The sequence below is a fragment of the Mauremys mutica genome, chromosome 9, assembly GCF_020497125.1.
Source record: "Mauremys mutica isolate MM-2020 ecotype Southern chromosome 9, ASM2049712v1, whole genome shotgun sequence".
Lineage (NCBI taxonomy): Eukaryota > Metazoa > Chordata > Testudines > Geoemydidae > Mauremys > Mauremys mutica.
Window position 1 is genome coordinate 42301021 of NC_059080.1, and position 21519 is coordinate 42322539.

A 21519-nucleotide genomic window follows, 5' to 3' on the forward strand; every position below is an offset into this window, starting at 1 on the left:
ACGTCTGCGGGAGGTCCACCGGAGCCGCGGGACCGGCGACTGGCAGAGCGCCCCCTGCGGCGTGCCGCTGTGCTTGGGGCGGCGAAATGGCTAGAGCCGCCCCTGCCCCCTCCCCCACACCCAGGGTTCTGCCCCTGTACCACACAGCCCCGTTCTCTATGCCCTCCACCAGCGCAGGGCCCTGTCCCCTCTGCCCCCCCCCCGGCTCTGCCCCTGCATCGCACTGCCCTGTCCCCTCTGACCCCACTCCCACCCCTCAGGCTCTGCCCCCCACCCCAGGGCTCTGCTCTCCCCACTGCTCAGTCCTGTCCCCTCGGGCCCCCCCGCCCCAGGGTTCTGTCGCTGCACCACAGGGCCCTGTCCCCTCTTCCCCCCACCATCACCGTACAGCCCTGTCCCTTCTGTCCCCCCACTCCAGGGCTCTGTTACCCTGCACTGCACAGCCCTGTCCCCTTTGCCCCACCACCACCGCAGTACCTGTTCCCTTCTGTTCCCCCCCCCCCACCAAACAGCCCTGTCCCTTCTGTCCCCCCACTCCAGGGTTCTGCTCCCCCCACTGCTCAGCCCTGTCTCCTCTGCCCCCACCACCACTGCAGGATCTGTCCACCATCACAGAGCCCTGTCCCCTCTGTCCTCCCTCTCCAGGGCTCTGCTCCCCCCACTGCATAGCCCTGTCCCCTCTGCCCCCCACCGCCACCATAGGGCTCCGCCACCAGCACAGGGCCCTGCCCCCTCTGCCCCTGCACTGCACAGCCCTGTCCCCTCTGCCCCCCCCCACCACTGCAGGACCTGTCCCCTCTCCCTCCCCCGCCCACCACACAGTTCTGTCCCCTCTCTCCAGGGCTCTGCCCCTGCACTACACAGCCCTGTCCCCCCTGCCACCCTCCACCATCACAGGACCTGTCCCCTCCATGGTCTCTCATTGTCGTCCCCCCCCGCCTTGCCCCTGCACTGCACAGCCCTGTTCCCTCTTCCCCCCACTGCAGGGCTCTGCCCCCCCCACTACAGGGCTCTGTTCCCCCCACACTAGGGCTCTGTCCTGTACAACCTTGTCCCCTCTGCTGTCCCCCCCACCACAGGGCCATGTCACCTCTGCCACCCCCGCTCCCTGCAGGGCCCTGTTGCCTTCCGCCCTTCTCGTAGTACCTGTCCCCTCTGCCCTGGCCTTCACACTCCTCCAGTGCCCTATGCCTTCTCTTTCCCTCTAGCACTCTGTCTCCTCTTCCCTTCCCCCTACTGCCCTGCCCCCTTCCTCCCTCTCACAGTGCCCTGTGCCCTGTTTCTTGTGCTCTGAGCTACCTCCCCCCACCTACTTCCATCAGAGACCTGTCCCTTCTCCCCGATGAGCTGGGCCCTGGGCCCTTTCAACCCCCCCCCTCCCCATTCAGTACACTGTCCCTTCTGTCCAGCTCCCCCAACCTCTTGTCCTCTTTCTGCTCTGGAACCATCTCTTCCCCATGTTGCTCCGAGTACACTGCCCCTCCTGGCTGGGCTCTTTTCCCCTCCAGCGCCATAGGGCCATGTCCCTTCATTTCTCCCCACACTCTGTCCCCTTTTCTGACCTAGACTGGAACCCTCCCTTGTCTCTTCTGCCCTTACCCTGGTGCTAGGAGCTAGTACATATTCCCTACACCCTGGGGCCATGTGCCCTTTCCCCCTCCCCCCATGTTCTGTCCCCTCTGCCTTAGGGCCATGAGTCCCTCCTCAAACCCAATCTACCTCACCCCAGCAGCTGTGGGTCCTTGGCACCTCATCTGCTCCACAGCAGGGCTATTGTCCCTTCCCCATCAGCTGTGATCCTCTACCATAGAGCCCTCTGGCCCAGGACCCTGAGCCCCACTCCTTGTGCCCTGTCTCCCCTGCTGTGGTGACATGATACTCCCCTACCTTGCACAGATCCACTCCACCTGGGAGCTATGAGCCACTGGGTTCATAGCCAGCTGCGCTCTGCTGTGGAGCCGTGGTGCTACACCAATCATCTGTCCCAAAGCCATGGGCCCTTCCCCTCCACTCTGGCTGTGGACCTTTCTCTGGGCACCTCTCCCACTTCTTACTCTTCTCTGTGGCCCTAAGTGCTACACCAGTGTCCCATCCCCTCTGCTCTGAGGCCATAAGTCTCTCTGTGCCAGGCCCTGACATGCTCTCCCCCCGAGTGCCCCATCTCCTTTGTCCTGGCAGCTGTAGGTTCCATCTGTATCTGTGCAGCACCCCATCCCTTCCAGCCCTGTGATGCCCAGTCCCCTACATCCTAGGGCTTCAGGTCCTTCCTCTGCTCTGGAAAGTCTGCTCCTCTCTGTAACATCCCCTTTTGCAGAGTTCTCTGCCCCTCGACTGTTTTTTCTCCAGAATGACAACATCTGTTGTCTTCACTGATCTGCGTCATACAGCCTGGGGTGAGGTAAGGGGCTGTTTCATTGAAGTGCCCCTGTAGCCTGGGTAGTAACTAATGTCTCTACCCAAGAGGGGTATTCACAGGGGCGGCTCTAGACATTTCGCCGCCCCAAGCACGGCGGCATGCCGCTGGGGGCGCTCTGCCGGTCGCCGGTCCCGTGGCTCCGGTGGACCTCCCGCAGGCGTGCCTGCGGAGGGTTCGCCGGTCCCGCGGCTCCACCGAAGCCACGGGACCGGCGGACCCTCCGCAGGCATGCAGCCAAAGGCTGCCTTCCTGCCGCGCGACCGGCAGAGCGCTCCCCGCGGCATGCCGCCCCAAGCACGCGCTTGGCGTGCTGGGGCCTGGAGCCGCCCCTGGGTATTCAGCTGCATGGTGGTAAAGGACCAAAGGAGCTGCAAAGAGAAGCCCATTTCCTATTCCACAGAGGAAGTGGGGGAGGCATCCACCAAAGGGGAACTGTGGGGAGGGGGCAGGCAGAGACTGACTTGCTCCAGAGAGTGGCTGGATGAGGATGGGGAGAGGCAAGAGTCCTGTGTGCTTCTGATGGGAGCCTCATATTATCTCTAAGGGGAAGTGAATTTTGCCAGTTAGTTGCTGCCCTCAGGTTCCTGGCATGTTGCCAGGTGACCCTTAGTTGGTAGAGTTTGGTCTGTTGCTAGCAATTTCTGTGATTTCTGTGATTTTCTAGGGCTTCCTTCTCTGCAGTTGAGCACCTTAACCACTCAGCCACTGCACTGAAAGGCCACCTCTCATTCACCCAGCTGTAAAATGAGTGCCTAACCCATCTGGCTGAGGCAGTCAAAGGCGGTCGGATGTGATGCTGGCCATATCCCTCCCTTGTGTACTGCTGGCAACGAAACTGACATGCCTTTACCACATCAGCCCGATGAGCTGTTGGCTCGGAAGAACTTTGAACTTTTGACTTCTGTGGAGGTAGGTGCTGTAGGAAGTAGAGTCAGATTAATGGCCATCTGCCTAGGGAGAACAGCAATGCCAGAGTCTCCTCAGTTCCAACCAATGTTGCTGCAGGAGCCAACTGTTGAAAGAGGCTGGTGCCCATTCATCTAGGCACCTTCCCATAAGAACTGAAGACAGTTCCAGGCCAGGATTCCTGGGCAGGGGAGACTGATACCCAGAGTCCACACCTCTGGGGAAAATTATTCTTCATACTCATTGGTGTCACAGTAGTGTCTAAAGATCCCAGTCAAGACTGAGATAGGCACTATACAAATGTGCAGTGACTCTGGCCCAAAGAGCTTACAATCTAAATAGCCCAGACAGACAAAGGGTGAGGGGGAAGCAGGCCCAGAGAGGGGAAGGGACTTGTCCGGTCTCACAGCCGATCAGTGGCAGAAATGGGTGTCTTGACTACTAGTCCATTGTTATCTTGACCATGCTGCCCTCTGTCAAGGCAGGCCTCTTCTCCTAGGTCAAAATGACCAAAGATTTCAGCACTAAAGTCCCTGGTCTCTGACAGTGACAGGGAAAGGGGGCTGAACTACTATGGAGAATAACAAAATGTACATAGGGTGCCAGAGAAAGGCTCCCCACAGAACCAACATTGCTGTTACTTTGCTTCTGATTTGATTAATAGTATTTTGGGGCGAGGGATTGCTGGAGAGGGCTCCCAGATATTGTGGTCCATTCTTATACACTGCATTGGATCCCTTGATGCTGTCCCTCTTGTCCCCTTTTTACCTTGAGGGATTACTTGCAACACGCACGAGTTTATGCAGGGTTAGGGGTAGGAAGACTGTTCAGTCATGTGTTGTCATGCTTCTAATTCAAGGCATAAAACACTGCCTAATGCAGGAGATTAAGAGGAAGTTTACCCTATGGGCAATTTACTCTATAATTGTCCATTTCTGGGTTTTCGTACCCCTTCCTCTGAAGCAACTGTGGGGGAGACAATATTGAGCTAGATGGAGTCATGGTCTGACAATTCCTGGGTTCTTATGAATGCAATGTCTGGTTCAGGGACTCTCTCCTGGGTTTCAAACTCCTCCATGGGGCTGGCCCTTCCTACCTGGGAGACTGACTCTCTTTCTCAATTGTGATCCCCAAGACAGCCTTTGGAACTGGGGAATTGAGTGTAGGAGACAGAACTTTCAGGAGCTGGGCCTATGCTATCATGTGGCCTGCCCAACTGCTTGCTCTTCCCCTAGCCTGCCCCACTGCTTTTGCTATCTCATAACCTGCCTCACCCCTCTAGTGTCCCTTGGATTGCCCCAATCCCTCTGCCAATCTACAGCCCACCACCTCCCCTATGTTATCTTTGTATCACATCAATGAGAGTGTGGATTTAACAATTATATTATTTTTATTCAAACATTCCATAACACAGAAACCAGAAGATGCAGCCTACCTCTCTCTGATCTGCCCCTTGCAATCAAGAGCCCCATCTTCTAAAATGGAGGAGGATCTTTGGTCTCACCCAACATCATTGCATGACAGCTGCTCTACACTTCCTCCCCTTCTCCAAAATTAAAATGTTTGTGAAGCTCTGGATGGGTGAGCTACAGGTCTCCCGTCACAACCTTCCCTTTGAAGTAGTGCTGTGTCTAGTCCATCTTTTGTGGTCTCTGGAGACATTTTTGTAGGGCAGGAAACGTCAAATTTGCAGTGTGGCCGTGTTCTTGCCCTTTTCCATTCCAACCCTTTAGTTTTAGCAGAAAGATTTTCTATGAATTTTCCCAAGAAAGTCATACCTAAGATCATTCTTTCTGGAACTGTATTTCACTGTAGGCCGGGCCATGTGTGGTCAAAGATGTTTGCTGCAAGTCTGGCTCTCTGTTCTGATTGCTTTGGAGAATTCTTTACTGGTCATTATTGTTCCTCTGGAAGCAACTTCTGCAAAGCTCGAACCTGTTCCCAGCTGTCTGGTGGAGGAGTTCTAGTTCCTCTGGGTCTAGGTGCCTCCGGAGCAGTGGGACTGCATTCAGGATGTTGCTCCTGTTCTTGCTGCTCCTTTTTGTCTCCCTGGGTGAGGAGGGGAGAAAGTGTATCTCTTGGAAAAGGCTTCATGCCAAAAAGCTGCTTCCGAATTCTGTGCATCTCCTTTAGGTTGAAATTCAGACTTTCACTTGGTCTCGTTTGTGGATTCAATGGCACTTAGCTCACTGGACTTTGGGCAGCCACTCTTCCAGTTCTGTTTAGTTGGCAGTGGTGTGCGCCTCCCCGTTTACCAGCACCTGTGACTGTTAGTGTAGGGCAGGGGTGGCCAACCTGTGGCTCCCGAGCCACATGCGGCTCTTCAGAAGTTAATATGTGGCTCCTTGTATAGGCACCGACTCCAGGGCTGGAGCTACAGGCGCCAACTTTCCAATGTGCCGGGAGGTGCTCACTGCTCAACTCCTGGCTCTGCCACAGGCCCTGCCCCCACTCCACCTCCTCCCCTGACCTGCTGTGCCCTCGCTCCTCCCTCACGCCTCCGCCCCAGGGCCTCCTGCACACCATGAAACAGCAGGTGTGGGGAGGGAGGGGGAGGTTCTGATCGGCAGGGCTGCCAGTGGGTGGGAGGCCCTGGGAGTGGGGGGCGGGGGAAGCCGATGTGGGGGCTGCTGACGTATTATTGTGGCTCTTTGGCAATGTACATTGGTAAATTCTGTCTCCTTCCCAGGCTCAGGTTGGTCACCCCTGGTGTAGAGAATCATCACTGGGACTATCACTGGATGCCTTGGCTGCATTGCCTAGCAAAATGGTTGTATTTGTGGCAACTCAGCACCTTTTCCTTAATGCTGGACAATGTTCACTTCCACATCTCCCACATTGTCACCTGGACTGTTTGTTACAAGGGTTTAGTGCTCTTCCTTGCATTCTCACTCCCATCCCTTATATTGCACTGTGTGTGAGCCCTCATCTATGGTTTATTGACTCGCTGTTTCACTTGACACCTGCCCTTGTGATTTTGCCTGTCCTGCTGCTTTGCAGATTATTATGACTTTTTGAAAGTCTCTGTGCAAAAACGCTCATGTCCCTTCTCAGCTCTGCAGCCCACCACCAGCCCCTCTATAATCTGGGTATCTCTTCCAGGCCAAAATTGCAAGAATGTCTCTTGAGCTTCAAATCTGTAACATGCTCGTTGGTACTTTCTTGTACCTTTTGCAGGGTTGAGTGAAAGAGGAATCTTTCAATTGTTTAATTTTTTCTGGACAGAAGATACGTTTCAGACTGTGCTAGGACCTTTTCAAATGCTGTCCATGAAAACTATTACGACAGGCAGAGCTGGTAGTACTGCCTGTTAAGGTTGTCTGACCTTCCCTGTCCCACACTGAGATGTAGGCAGTGCAACCTAATGGTTGGAGCAGCAGTCTGGCCTAGTGGTCGGAGCAGAATCAGAGGGCAGACCTAGAGGCATGATCAGAAAACTAGCCAATGGTTGGAGAAAGGAACCAGAACAGAACCAAAGAGCAGTTGTGGTCAGGAGACAAGCCAGTGGTCAGAGCCAGGAGTTAGGAATCAGGAGTTCAGAGGTAGTCACCAACTAGGGCTTGGAGCAGAGCAGAAGGGTGGAGCAGGGGCTGAACAGGAAGCAGGTCTGGGGCAGCTGTGGGTGTGGAATACATTGATCAGCCACTGTACTGCTGTTGCTTCAGGGTTTACATGGGAATCTGATGGCTTTTTTGATGAATCAAGAACCACAGTTGTTTGTTGAGGGTTCATTGGGCCCAGCCAAGCTTGTTGGGTTGCTAGCATGGGTGGCAGGTGGAGCTCCCCTTTGGGGTGGCCAGCCCCGGCTCTGCCCTTTCCGCCCCCCCCCACCTCGGCCAGAAGAGCCCCAAGACATTCCCCCCCCTCCCCCGCCAGAGGAGCCCTGTGCCAACCAAAGGCCCGAGACACTCCCTCCTCGGCCAGAGGAGCTGGCCTAATCCTGTGACACCCCTGTCACTAGATCCTATGACTAGGTCCATATTGGCCACCAAGGGGGAAGACCTCCTAATGGAACCGCTGCTACACAACTGCCATCTCTGTGTGCAGGTGATGGAGTCTCCCCGGTGCACTGGAGGATGGTCCTGGCTGGTGCCTCCAGAATTTGAAACCTTCTAGACTATGGCCAGAGGGACCGGGTGAACCCCATGATGCTTGGCCAACACATGAGGTTGTCCATCCTGCGTGTCCCCTGTTATGTGCTCCAGGAGGTGGGGGCAGCCTTGCCTCCTGATTCACTTGATTGGATCATGAGGCAGGAGGCTTCCCACCTATCTGCACCCTTCGCCTTTCAGAATTCGCCATTGGGACCTTGCCCTGCAAGCCTCTCCAGCTGCCCACCCAACATGTCACCTGAGCTGGCTGTGTGCCATCCAGCCAAGCCACCTCCAAACTGCACCTAGAGAACATCTATCTGTGCTCATGCTTCACACCATCCACTTCCTCATCCCCATGTCCCACCTCAACAGCAAGTGGCAGGACCTGTTGCCACTAAAGGACAGCAAAGAACTCTGGTTCCATGGCCCACAATGGGCATTAGCTGGTGAATCCTCCAGGTGCTGTAAGCATGGGCATGTTACCTGATGCAGTTCATGAATTCCCCTGATACCTGTCCCTTTAGCAGAGAGAAGAAGACCCTTGCACACATCTATGTAGGGGGCATCAGGCTGCAGCCCCAGTAAGGTTCTCTCTCACTGATATTCTGCCTGTACTTTTCCCTGCACCTCCTGATCAATGAGAACCCCATCCATGCCCCTACAAAGCTGTGAGACTGCCTCATCAACTTCCTCCCGGGGCTGGTCAAGATGGCCATCTGCCATTCCAGGAGAAGGAAGCTGGATGAGTGGGTGTTCTGCAACTATTTCCATTCCCTCCTATGATAATGCCTCCGGGCAGGGTTCCTCCAGGCTACGTCCACTGAGGAACAGTTAGTTGGGAATTGGTCCTGCTTTGAGCAGGGGTTGGACTAGATGACCTCCTGAGGTCCCTTCCAACCCTGATATTCTATGATTCTATGAACAGTGGGTGCTGTCAGGGTTCTCTGCTCAACATCCCCCATTGTATCCCTTTCAACCTTTGACCCCATTCCTTCTGCTGTTTGTTCATTTGGCACATCCCTGACCCCAGTAATTCAAATAGTACATGCCTTCCATGCACATAGTGTGGCATGGTGCATGCCACATGTGTTCCTCTGCTACAGCCAAGGGCTCCACTGCAACCAGCAGTTCTATCTCCGCCCACATGCCTGTGCTCCTGGCTCCGTGGAGCTGCCAACTAATATCTCTGGCAGGCTGTGGAACTAGAGTGGAGTACAGACTGGCCCACCAGGCTTCCTCACCCTCCACAGGTGCCAACAGGTATGGGTATTTGACATAGTAGGGACATGCCCCTCCATAACTAAAGGCCCCCCCCGGCCCCAGGGCGCATGGGACATGAGAGTGAGGAAATGGAAGGTGTGAAGCATGAGCATGTACACATGTTCCCTAGGCACGATTTGGAGGCAGATTGGCTGGAAGTTGTTCCACCTGCTCATGTGGCGGGGGGGGGGGGGTTGGGGAGGCTTATGGGGAGGGGCCCAATGATGAGTTCCAGAGGGCCAAGGAGCACCCTCCCACAGATCCCACTTGAGAGAAGCAGGAGGCAAGGCTGCCCTCACTTCCTAGAGCACAGAACATGCAGGGTGCGCAGACCCATGCTCTGGCCAAGCAGTCCACCCACTTCCTCTGGCCAGAGTCCAAGTGGCTTCCAATTGTGGTGACAATAACCAGAACCATTCTCTGGCTCCATCTATTTCCTTAACTTCATTCTTGGAAATGGCTGAACTATTCTGGTTGAAACTTTCCAAAACAATTCATCTTGAGGCAGATACCCAGCATGTAAAACTAAAGTTTGGCAAAGTTATAAGCAACTGAAAACCAAGTCCTTCAGTGGGGGGCTGTTAGGAAATCAGCTGCCTCCAGGCTCAGTTGCCTAGCAACCATGGGCAGCTGGTATAGGCCAGGGGAGGCTCAGCCTTCCCAGCCGCTGCTACGGCCACCAGACCCCAGTTGCAGGGTTTTGGTGGGGGAGTTTTTGATGTATTATGCCCCATGCAGGTTCTGGGGCAGCTGAGGCGGCAGTATGTGCTACCACCTCTTCAACCACCCAGGAACCTGCATGGGGCATAGCAAAAGCTTCTTCTGGAGAAGAGACGCACGCTTTTGGGGAGAGGAGGCTGCAGCTGGCCCAGGACTCCAGGCAGGGAAGCTCGGGGCTTCAGCCAGTTGGGGGCTCTTCTAGGCAGGTGGCAGGGGTCTAGGATCTAGCTTCCAGGTCCTGAGGGCATCCTGATAAATGACCAGCAGCTCAGAAAGCTCTCAGGGTGTTATACATGAAACATCTCCCCAAGCAAATTCATGGTCCATTTTGGTCATTTTATTACTTCAGCTATTTACATCTGAAATGTCATGGTGTTGTAATTGTAGAAGTCCTGACTCAAAAAGGAGTTGTGGGGGGTCGTGAGATTATTGTAGGGGGAGTTGTGGTACTACTACCCTTACTTCTGCACTGCTGCTGATGGTGATGCTGCCTCCAGAGCTGGGCAGCTGGCAACCAGTAGCTACTGGCTGGGAGCCCAGCTCTGAAGGCAGAGCAGCTGCCAGTGGAAGCACAGATGTAAGGATGACATGGTATGGTACTGCCACCCGTACTTCTGCACTGCTGCTGGCGGTGCTGCCTTCAGAGCTGGGCACCTGGCCAATAGCCGCTGGTCTCCAGTTGCCCAGCTCTGAAGGCAGCGCAGAAGTAAGGGTGGCAATACTATGACCCCTCTAAAATTATCTTGCGACCCCCTGCAACTCTCTTTTGGGTCAGGACCCCCAATTTGAGAAATACTAGCCTCCCCCCTGAAATCTGTATAGTATAGAGTAAAAGCACACAAAAGACCAGATTTCACAGTTGGTGATGCGTTTTTCATGGCCGTGAATTTGGTAGGCCCTACCCATGTGGAAAAGAAGAGCTGACAGCCGTATTGGACAACGTGGAGGAAGACATGTGCCAGCACACTCCATGCTGGACTACATGCATGAAAGGTGCATACCCATTGTGGTTACCTGGAGATGGTGGGCTTAAGCCTGCCCAATACTAAAGGCTCTCTCCCTCAACTGAGGGGGAGGAGACATTGAATCCAGGCCCCAAGTGGATACCATGAACAACAAATGAAAAAAAAAGGTGGGGGGTAGGAGTGAAGGTCAAAGGGGAAAAAATCTGGAAACTAGAAGGGGACACAGAGCAGAAAACCCCCAACATTCCCTACTGCTCCTCAAAAGGTGTCTAAGGAATCATTGGACACCGCCAAGAAGAACTCTGCTCAGAGCCATTCTTTTTAGTGACAAATCTGAGGAACTGTCCCAGATTGAGGTGTCATTACAGGAGGGTTTGGAACAAATTAATAGATTAAACCAGGGACAACACATTTTTTCGTGGTCTCAGAGTGCAGCCACCAACTCTTGCTCGGGGCCACTCTCACAATTTTTCCTAAAATATTTACCAGTAATTAACTTTAGGAAAAACAAGAAATATGCACATAGACATTTCCAAATCCTTGTCATTTATTGATGTAGGATGTTTTTCAGACTCCATATTAAAAATAATGTACAGTTGTCGCTATTCTTTACTGAACATAAACAGAATAGAAACACAAATAAGGTGCTTTGCACATTCTTGTCCTTTTCCTTTTTTTAATATAAGAGTTGCTAGAAAGTAAGTCTGTTGTGAAAAGTGCTATTAACAAACATACAAATATAACTTTTCACAGCAGATTTACTCAGTCCCAGCAAACCTGGAGACAAATTAAGCCCTGCATGGGGAGGTGGGTACGGAGGCAGCAGGGGCCAGTGGCAATGGGGCACTGAGGGAAGCAGCTGGGCCCAAGCCCACTACCGCAGGGCCAGGGAACAGAGCCTAAAGCCCCAAAGCTGGAGCCTGCCCCCCACCAGCCCAGGGCTGAAGGTGACCCCACTGCCCCCAGGAAGGTGAGGAACTCACTGGCTGCCTGTTCCTCCAGCTTGTGTGTCTCCAGAGGGGGGCAGGGCCCAAACACTACTGATGGCCTTGGAGGAGGGGCCAATGCTTTGCGACATCCCCGCCTCTCCTCATCTCTGCCCAGTAGGCTGTGGCCACAAGAAAAACCCCTGGTGGCAGCATTTGAGAAACACTGCATTAAATAGTAATAAGTCACCAGGACCAAATGGGATTCACCCAAGAGTTCTTAAGGAACTCAAATATGAAATTGCAGAACTATTAACTGCCATATGTAACCTAGCACTTAAATCAGCTTCTGTATCAGATGACTGGAGGATAGCTAATGTGACACCAATTTTTTAAAAAGACTCCAGAGGAAATCACTGCAATTACAGGCCAGTAAGCTTAGCTTCAGTACCAGGCAAAATGACTGAAACTATGTAAAGGACTGAATTATCAGATACATAGATGAACATGATTTGTTAGGGGAAGAGTCAAAATGGCTTTTGTAAATGGAAATCATGCCTCACTAATCTATTAGAATTCTTTGAGGAGGTCTACCAACATGTGGACAAGAGTGATCCAGTGGATATAGTCAGTGATGAGCTGCCAAATTTTTAACAACCGGTTCCCTCCCTCCAAAATTTTAACAACGGGTTCCCTCCTTCGTGCCCCATCCAACCCCTCATGTTCCTTGACACACACACTCCGAGACCCCTGACCCATCCCCCCCTTCCCTGTCCCCTGACTGCCCCTTGCCGCCCCACCCAACCCCTCCTCTCATTCTCAATGGCCCCCCAGAACCCCTACCCCATACAACTACCCCTTCTCTCTGTCCCTGAGTGCCCCCACCACCTCATCCAACCCTGCTCTTTCCTGACTGCTCCCGGGACCCTTGCCCCCATTCAATCCCCCTGTTCCCTGCCCTCTAACCCCCCCACCCCCAAACTCCCCTACCCTCTCTCCAACACCCCCTCCCTGCCCCCTTACCGCGCTGCCTGGACGTGGCTGGGCCGGGACAGGAGTCGCGCGGCCGGAGCCGGAGGATGCGGAGGGAGCCCGGCGGCCGGAGCCAGGTGGCTGGCCGGGTGGAGCCAGGGAGGGCTGCGGCCAGAGCTGGAGACGGGCAGCCGGGGCCGCCGCCACGCCCAGACCCGCGCTGCCGGAGCACGGCCCCCTGGCAAAACAGCAGGGGCGGCTGGAGCCACGGGGCCAGGCCGGGCTGGAGGTGGGGGGCCGTGTCCAGAGCCGAGCATCCCGGTAGGTGGGGGCACGGCAGGGCCGGGGGGGTGTGTGCGGCCGGAGCCGGGCGGCCGGGGAGGGGGTCGGGGGGGGGTCGGGGACGCGGGGCCGTGCCGCAGCCAGTGAGGGTCGGGTGGGGACCCGGGGCCGGGGGGGCCCGGGCAGGGTCGCGGCCGGGAACGCGGGGCCTGGACCGCGGGGGGGGGGGGGGCCGCGGCCAGGGGGGGGCGGGGGGGGGCCCGGGGCGGGGGGCGGGGGGGGTCGGGTTTGCGGGGCCGGGGAGGGTCGCGGCCGGGGACGGGGGGGGGGGACGCGGGGCCGTGCCGCAGCCGGTGAGGGTCGGGCAGGGACCCGGGGCCGGGCAGGGTCGCGGCCGGGAACGCGGCCAGGGAGGGTCGGGCGGGGACCCGGGGACGGGGGGGGGGCTGGGTGGCCGGGCAGGGTCGCGGCCGGGGAGGCGGGGACGGGCCGCGGCCAGGGACCGGCCGGGGCACACGCCACCCCCGCCCCCAGTTTCCTACCTCAGCGTCGTCTTCCTGGGCCGGGGAAGCCTGCTTGCTTCTCAGCCCTCCCAGGCTTCCCGCGCGAACAGCTGATTCGTGGGAAGCCGTTGGGGAGGAGAAGCAAGGAGGAGCTTCATGGCAGGAGGTGGAGGCAGAATTCGCAACGGTTCGCGCAAACCGTTTGCTAAAATTAGACGCCGGACAGAGAACTTTAGCATCCGGTTCTCTGTCTGGCATCTAATTTTAGCAAACGGTTCGCGCGAACCGTCTGCAGCTCACCCCTGGATATAGTGTACTTGGACTTTCAAAAATTCTTGACAAGGTCCCTCACCCAAGGCGCTTAAGCAAAGTAAGCAGTCATGGGATAAGAGGGAAGGATCTCTCCTGGATCAGTAACTGGTTAAGAAATAGGGAACAAAGGGTAGGAATGAATGGTTAGTTTTCACATTGGAGAGAGGGAAATAGTGGTGTTGCCCAGGGATCTGTACTGGAACCTGGGCTGTTCAACATACTCAAATGATCTGAAAAAGGGGTAAACAATGAGGTGGCAAAGTTTGCAGATGATGCAAAATTACTCCAGACAGTTAAATTCATAGCAGACTGTGAAGAGTTTAAAAAGCATTCTCACAAAACTGGGTGACTGGGCACAGGGGTGGCTCTAGCCATTTCGCCACCCCAAGCACAGTGGCACGCCGCGGGGGGCGCTCTGTCGGTTGCCAGTCCTGTGGACGTGCCTGCGGATGCTCCACCGGAGCCGTGGGACCAGCGGACCCTCCGCAGGCACGCCTGCAAAGTAATGCACATGGGAAAACATAATCCCAACTAAAACATAAAATGATGGGGTCTAAATTAGCTGTTACCACTCAAGAAAGATCTTGGAGTCATTGTGGGTAATTCGCTGAAAACATCCATTCAATGTGCTGCGGCAGTCAAAAAAGCTAACAATGGTAGGATTAAAAGAGATTAAAAAAATTAATCGCAGTTAATCGTGCTGTTAAATAATAATAGAATACTATACTATATATATATTTGAGTGTTTTCCACATTTTCAAATATATTGATTTCAATTTCAACAGAATACAAAGTGTACAGTGCTCACTTTATTTTTATTATAAATATTTACACTGTAAAAATAAATTGTATTTTTAAATTCACTTAAGTACTGTAGTGCAATCTCTTTCTATGAAAGTTGAATTTACAAATGTAGAATTATGTACAAAAAATGCATTAAAAACAAAACAAACAATGTAAAACTTTAGAGCCTATAAGTCCACTTAGCCCTACTTCCTGTTCAGCCAATCGCCCAGACAAACAAGTTTGTTTACATATGCAGGAGATAATGCTGCCCGCTTCTTATGTACAATGTCACCTGCAAGTGAGAACAGGCATTTGCATGGCATATTGTAGCTGGTATTGCAAGATACGTGCAGACGTGCTAAAGATTCATATGTACCTTCATGCTTCAACCATCATTCCAGATGACATGCACCCACGCTGATGATGGGTTCTGCTTGATAACCATCCAAAGCAGTGCAGACCAACGCATGTTCATTTTCATTATCTGAATCAGATGCCAGCAGCAGGTTGATTTTCTTTTTTGGTGGTTTGAGTTCTGTAGTTTCCGCATTGGCATGTTGCTCTTTTAAGACTTTGAAAGCATGTTACGCACCCTGTCCCGATCAGATTTTGGAAGGCACTTCAGATTCTTAAATCTTGGGTTGAGTGCTGTAGCTATTTTTAGAAATCTTGCTACCTTCTTTGCGTTTTGTCAACTCTGCAGTGAAAATGTTCTTAAAACGAACATGTGCTGGGTCATCCTCTGAGACTGCTATAACATGAAATATATGGCAGAATACAGGTCAAACACAGAGCAGGAGACATACAATTTTCCCCCATGGAGTTCAGTCACAAATTTAATTAACACATTTTTTTTAATGAGCGTCATCAGCACAGAAGCATGTGCTTTGGAATGGTGGCCAAAGCATGAAGGGGCATACAAATGTTTACCATATCTGGCACACAAATACCTTGCAATGCTAGCTACAAAAGTGCCATGTGAACATCTGTTCTCACTTTCAGGTGACATTGTAAATAAAAAGCAGGCAGCATTATCTCCCGTAAATGTAAACAAACTTGTTTCTCTTAGCAACTGGCTGAACAAGAAGTAGGACTGAGTGGACTTGTAGGCTCTAAAGTTTTACTTTGTTTTGTTTTTGAGTGCAATTATGTTAAAAAAATCTACATTTGTAAGTTGCGCTTTCATGATAAAGAAATTGCACTACAGTACTCGTATGAGATTAATTGAAAAATACTATTTCTTTTGTTTATCATTTTTACAGTACAAATATTTATAATAAAAATAATTTAAGTAAGTACTATACATTTTGTATTCTGTGTTGCAACTGAAATTAATATATTTGAAAATGTAGAAAAACATCCAAAATAGTTAATAAATTTCAATTGGTATTCTATTGTTTAACAGTTCAATTAAAACGGCGATTGCCATTAATTTTTTTAATCACGATTAATTTTTTTCAGTTAATCATGTGAGTTAACTGCGATTAATTGACAGCCCTAGTAGGAACCATTAGGAAAGAGATAGGTAATAAAAACAGTAAATATCATAATGCCTCTCTATAAATTCATGATATACCCACACCTTGAATACTGCATGCAGTTCTGGTCACCCCATCTCAAATCAGATACATTAGAAATGGAAAAGGTACAGAGAAGGGCAACAAAAATGATTATAGGTTTGGAGCAGCTTCCATATGAGGAGAGATTAAAAGACAGGGACTGTTCATCTCAGAAAAGAGATGACTAAGGGAGGGGAATATGATAGAGGTCTATGTAATCATGAATGGAGTGGAGAGAGGGAATAAGAAAGTTATTTACCCCTTCACATAACAAGAACCAGGGGTCACTCAATGAAATTAGTAAGCAGCAGGTTTAAAACATAAGGAAGTAAAGTACTTCATACAATGCACAGTCAACCTGTGGAACTCATTGCCAGGGGATGTCATGAAAGCCAGAAGTATAACTGCCAGATGCTGGGCCCAAATGACAGGATGGACCCCTTGATAATTGCCCTATTCTGTTCATTCCCTTTGAAGCATCTGGCATTGGCCACTGTCAGCAGACAGGATATTGGACCATTGGTTTGACACAGTGTGGCCATTCTTATGTTCTTAAATAAAAAAAAACAAAACTCTACTCCTACTCAGGATTTCCATGTTTATGCACCCCAGGATTCCATTAGTCCTTTTGGCCACAGCGTTACACTGGGAGCTCACGTTCAGCTGATTATCCATCAGAGCCCCAAATCTTTTCCAGAGTCACTGCTTCCTTGGATAGACTAGAGTTCCCCTGTAAGTATCACCTACATTCTATTCTCCTAGTGTATACATTTGGCCATATTAGAATGCCTATTATTTGCTTGTCCCTAGGTTTCCAAATGATCCAGATCACTCTGTATCAAACTTTCAGTGATGATTTCTTCCAGGTCATTAATAAAAATGTTAAATAGTGTAGGGCCATTTAACTCCTTCTTATTGTCCTTACCTCTGCTGGGCATAGATTTTGCCTTTGCTTCCATTATAAAAAAATTGATAATTCCTACCTTCTGGTTTATCATCATTACCAACTTCCCCTTTGTTCTATTTCTTATATATAATTTTTTATAGCTGCCTTTACTTCCCTCGGAGCCAGGTTGGTTTTTTTTAACCAATACAGTCTGCTTCCTCAACTGTGGGATTGTAGTTTTTGGGCAATCTGTAAAATGGGATACTATTCCTTCACCTCGTACAGGTGAAGATAAATTAATATGCTTGTGAAGCACTCAGATACTATAGTGATTAGAGCCACAGAAAAGCCCATGAGCAGGGTTTGAGTAGTATGCAGTAAATAAGACAAGGGACCATGCACTGAATAACAAGGATACAACAAAATATTGAATAGCTCCTCATTAAATAAGTGGTCACATACTATTTTTTCCACAGAAGCCTTGCCTCATTCATAGAACAGGGTGGATGAATAGGTCATTTAAAGACTGTATCACAATGCTTAGGTACAAGGGGGAGGGGGGAGGAGGAGATTAAGGCTGCATGAGCAACCTTCATTTTGGCATTTCCTGACTTGAGTGCTTGACTTTGCAACTTTAACAATCTTTTTGTGTGTGTGTAATAAATATCTAGGGCCTTTGCACCAGCTACAGTTAATAATAAGGCCTCTTACCTAGCACTCCTTATTGTGTTTCCATCTACTGTAGTCAGATGAAAGAACCACCTATTTTTGAAATGCTTCCAAGAGTCCCCCACTTTTTTGGCTCCAAACCTTAATTCTGGGGTTGGTTTCAGCCACCCATAGAATATCAGGGTTGGAAGGGACCTCAGGAGGTCATCTGGTCTAACCCCCTGCTCAAAGCAGGGCCAATCCCCTGACAGATTTTTGCCCCAGATCCCTAAATAGTCACCTCAAGGATTGAATTTACAACCCTGGGTTTAGCAGGCCAATGCTCAAACCACTGAGCTATCCCTCCCTCCCTCCATTTATTCAGCCAGCCAGCCAGCCAGCCAGCCAGCCTGGTTGTGTACATGTCAAATCCCTCTGCTCCTGGTATCACATGTTGTTCTTTGTATTACAGTGATGAGAGCTTGCAGTTAACTATTTTTATTCAAGTATTCTATGACCTAGAAAGCAGAGAATGATGAATTCTGCAGCCTGCTACTATCTGTTCCGCTTCTCGTAGTCTTGAGCATCATCTGGCCCAGGGGTAGGCAACCTATGGCATGCGTGCCAAAGGTGGCACACGAGCTGATTTTCAGTGGCACTCACACTGCCCGGGTCCTGGCCACCAGTCCAGGGGGCTCTGCATTTTAATTTAAAATGAAGCTTCTTAAACATTTTTAAAACGTTATTTACTTTACATACAACAATAGTTTAGTTATATATTATACACTTATAGAAAGAGAGCTTCTAAAAACATTAAAATGTATTACTGGCACGCGAAACCTTAAATTAGAGTGAATAAATGAAGACTCAGCACACCATTTCTGAAAGGTTGCTGACCCCTGATCTGGCCCCTCTGCTATCGCATAGTGCAACCCACCATCACCAATGTTGCCCGCTCCCATGATTATAATCACAAATCTTGCAATATTTGGTGATTTTAAGCCCCAGCTCTCGGAGTCATGGGATTACATGAGAATCTCAGCTTTTAGTTAAAAAACTAGTACATTTCTAGCCTTCCTGGGTGTGAAGAAGTGCTTAAAAACCTAAAGGCTCAGAAGCCAGAAGGCAAAGAAGAAGAACCCGTATGTATTGTTTTCTTTTTAAATCTCTAGATTTTTTTTAAGCCCAGCACCTGATTTTTGTAGCTTAACTCATTGTTTTTTAATGGTTGGGATTGGTGATGCTGCCCCCAGCCTGCTATCTCCCAGCCTACTCTGCCCCCTTTGTTTTCCAGTGGCCTGCTTCTGTCCCTGCCCCAACACACACCACAGCCTGCTTCCCTCCCTGCCCCACCCTGTCTTCCCACCTATTCTATGCCCCAACATGCCTCCCCGTCTCAAATGCAAGATAGGGGACGTTGATAGGAATTGTAAAAAATTGAAAAGGGAAGCCAAGGGGACACAAGGAGAAACCTATAGCCAGTAGAGTTAAGAACATTAGGAAAAACAAGAATCCTGATAATGGTATTGGTCCATTACTAGATGGAAATGGTAGAATTAGCAATTGTAAGGAAGAAAAAGTAGAGGTGTTCATTAAATATTTCTGTTTTGTATTTGGGGGAAATAAACATGGCAGTTTTATATGGCAATGACATTACACTCTTTTCTTTCCACTAGTATCTCTGGAGGATGTTAAACAGAAGCTATTAATAGTACACATTTTTAAATCAACAGATCCATATAACTTGCATCCAAGCATTTTAAAAGATCTGGCTGAGGAGCTCACTGGACCGTTAATGTTGATTTTCAGTAAGTCTTGGAACACTGAGAAAGTTCCAGAAGACAGGAAGAAAACTAATGTCCTGCCAATATTTAAATAGGGTAAACAGGATGACCCAGGTAGTTCTAAGTCTGTCAGCCTAACATTGATAACAGGCAAGATAATGAAGCGGCTGATATGGAACTCGATTAATAATGAACAAAATGAGGGTAATGTAGTTAATGCAAATCAACATGAGTTTATAGAAAACAGATACTATCAAACTAACTTGATATCATTTTTTTATGAGATTGCAAGTTTGGTTGATAAAGGTAATAGTGTTGATGTAATAGACTTAGACTGCTGTAAGGCGTTTGACTTGATACCACACATATTTAATATTTTGATTAAAATACTAGGAAGGATATAAAATTCACATGCACATATTAAATGGATTAAAACTGGCTAACTGATAGGTGTCAAAATTTAACTGTGAATGGGGAATAGTCATCAAACGTGTCTGTTTCCAGTGGGATCCCGCAGGGATCAGTTCTTGGCCCAACGATATTTAACATTTTCATCGGTGACATGGAACAAAAACAAAATAATCACTGATAAAGGTTGTAGATGAGATAAAATTTGGGGACGTGGTAAAGGATGAAAAGGACAGAGTGGTCGCTCTGCTGAGAAGAGCACTGGGGGAGGGGAGAAGGGGGTGACCCTGCAGCAGAGAGGGATCTGGGGAGAAGAGTGGCCCTGCCGAGGAGAGGGTCCCAAGGAATATTGTGAAGCGATACCCCTGCCTGTCAGCCAAAAACACATAATTTTAAAAAATTAATGGGCCACAATGAGAGGAGGAAAACCTAGAAGAGGGAGGCTCTGGGGAGGCAGGAGACTGCCAGGCCATGGAGGGATGGGATTAAGGTCAAGAAGGTGATCCAGGGGCAGCCCTAACGTGCAATCTTTTCCAGGGGATGAGGATAGGCTGATTGGGGGCATAGGAGACCAGGGCAGGCATAGAGGGGGGACTAAGCAAGGCAGATTCTTTTCCCTACATAGTAACCTTAAATACTGAAATCCCCATCTGCTTTCTCCACATTCCACCCAGGGGGAGCCACTGCCCCAGAGAGCATCCCTCTCATGGGCTCGCCCTGTTATTGTTTGGGAAGTCACATAAATGCTTGGGCTTCTTCTCACTCTTACTGAGATGTTTGCCTCAGTAACACGTGGTGGCAGCATATTTTACAGGTTATTTATAGTCCATGCAAAAAATAAATAAATAAAACATTTCCTTTTGTCAGTTTTAAATGTGCTGCCTTTTCATTCCATCCAAAGCTTTCTTGTCTTTTGAGACAGGTCAAATAGGCCTTCTCTGGACCCTCCTTTATTGCACAGGCCTCTGCACAGCTCCCTCACTCTTCCTCACAGATGAAGAAATTCTAGTTTTTAAATCTTCGTACGCAGGGGCCTTGTCCTGTCATGACCATCCCTCCTGATGCCTCATTACTTTTGCTTCCTTTATCTGAACTTTATGACTCTGAGGTTTACAGATTTTGAGATTTGAAGGCCTGGAGGGGCCATCTACTCTGATGCAAGCCGGAGAATCTACCCTGCAATTTTTAGATCAAACTGAAATCTGTCGCCAGCCAGAGGTGCAGGTACACAGCTGCAGTGGAGGGAATTCCATTGCTAAATTGGTTGTCCCAGTTTTTATCCCCAGCCAAAGTCGGAGGAAAACACCTGCTCCCAGACCTGTAGCACAAGAACCACTCAAGCTGCAATGGCTTCTTTATTCCTGACTAATTTGAGAGGCTCTTCCTGTAGGACTCTCACACACAGACACACACACACACCAGTCCTCTCTCTAAGCACAGGTTCCTCCAGTGGATGCCAGGCCAATCTCCTGCTCAGACCAAACTTTGAGTCCTCCCCTGAGCTCATGGTCACTTGAGATCGGTCAGATGCGACAGACCTGCCATTGTGATTCTCTCGCTGACTTCACAGCAGCCAAACTTCACTAGCCTCTTCATCCTTCGCCTGGACTGCCGGCTGGCTAGGTCTCAGTGCTTGGCTGTGTGTGCACCACCATGCCTGGCATTAGCACATGCTCCTTGCTGGTATGGGAAGTACTAGCCTCCTTCACTGAGGCTCCTCTGCTCTGTAAACCTGGTTTTGACGTAGCCTGGAAAGTAGGCCAGTAAGAGCGAACTGCAGCCGATTGCAGCACTCTCAGGGGACGCTCTGTGCTTGTGCATCTAGAGGAAGGCATGTGCATTAATAGATACACTTCTCTCTGGGGGTTACCACATGCAAGAGGAGACTTATGTAATGGTGCAAAGGGTTGTTTTTCGTTTGCTCTCTAATTACAGAAGCTCCTTTACCCTCCGAATTTCACAACAGAAAAATCTGACTTATCATACAGCACCCAACACTGCTGCTGCAATCTTCTCTGCAGCCAGCAGCCTGGCAGGAAGAGCGTGTCAGTGCTGGCTGGCACAAGAGATGAACAAGGCCTGACCGTGCCAC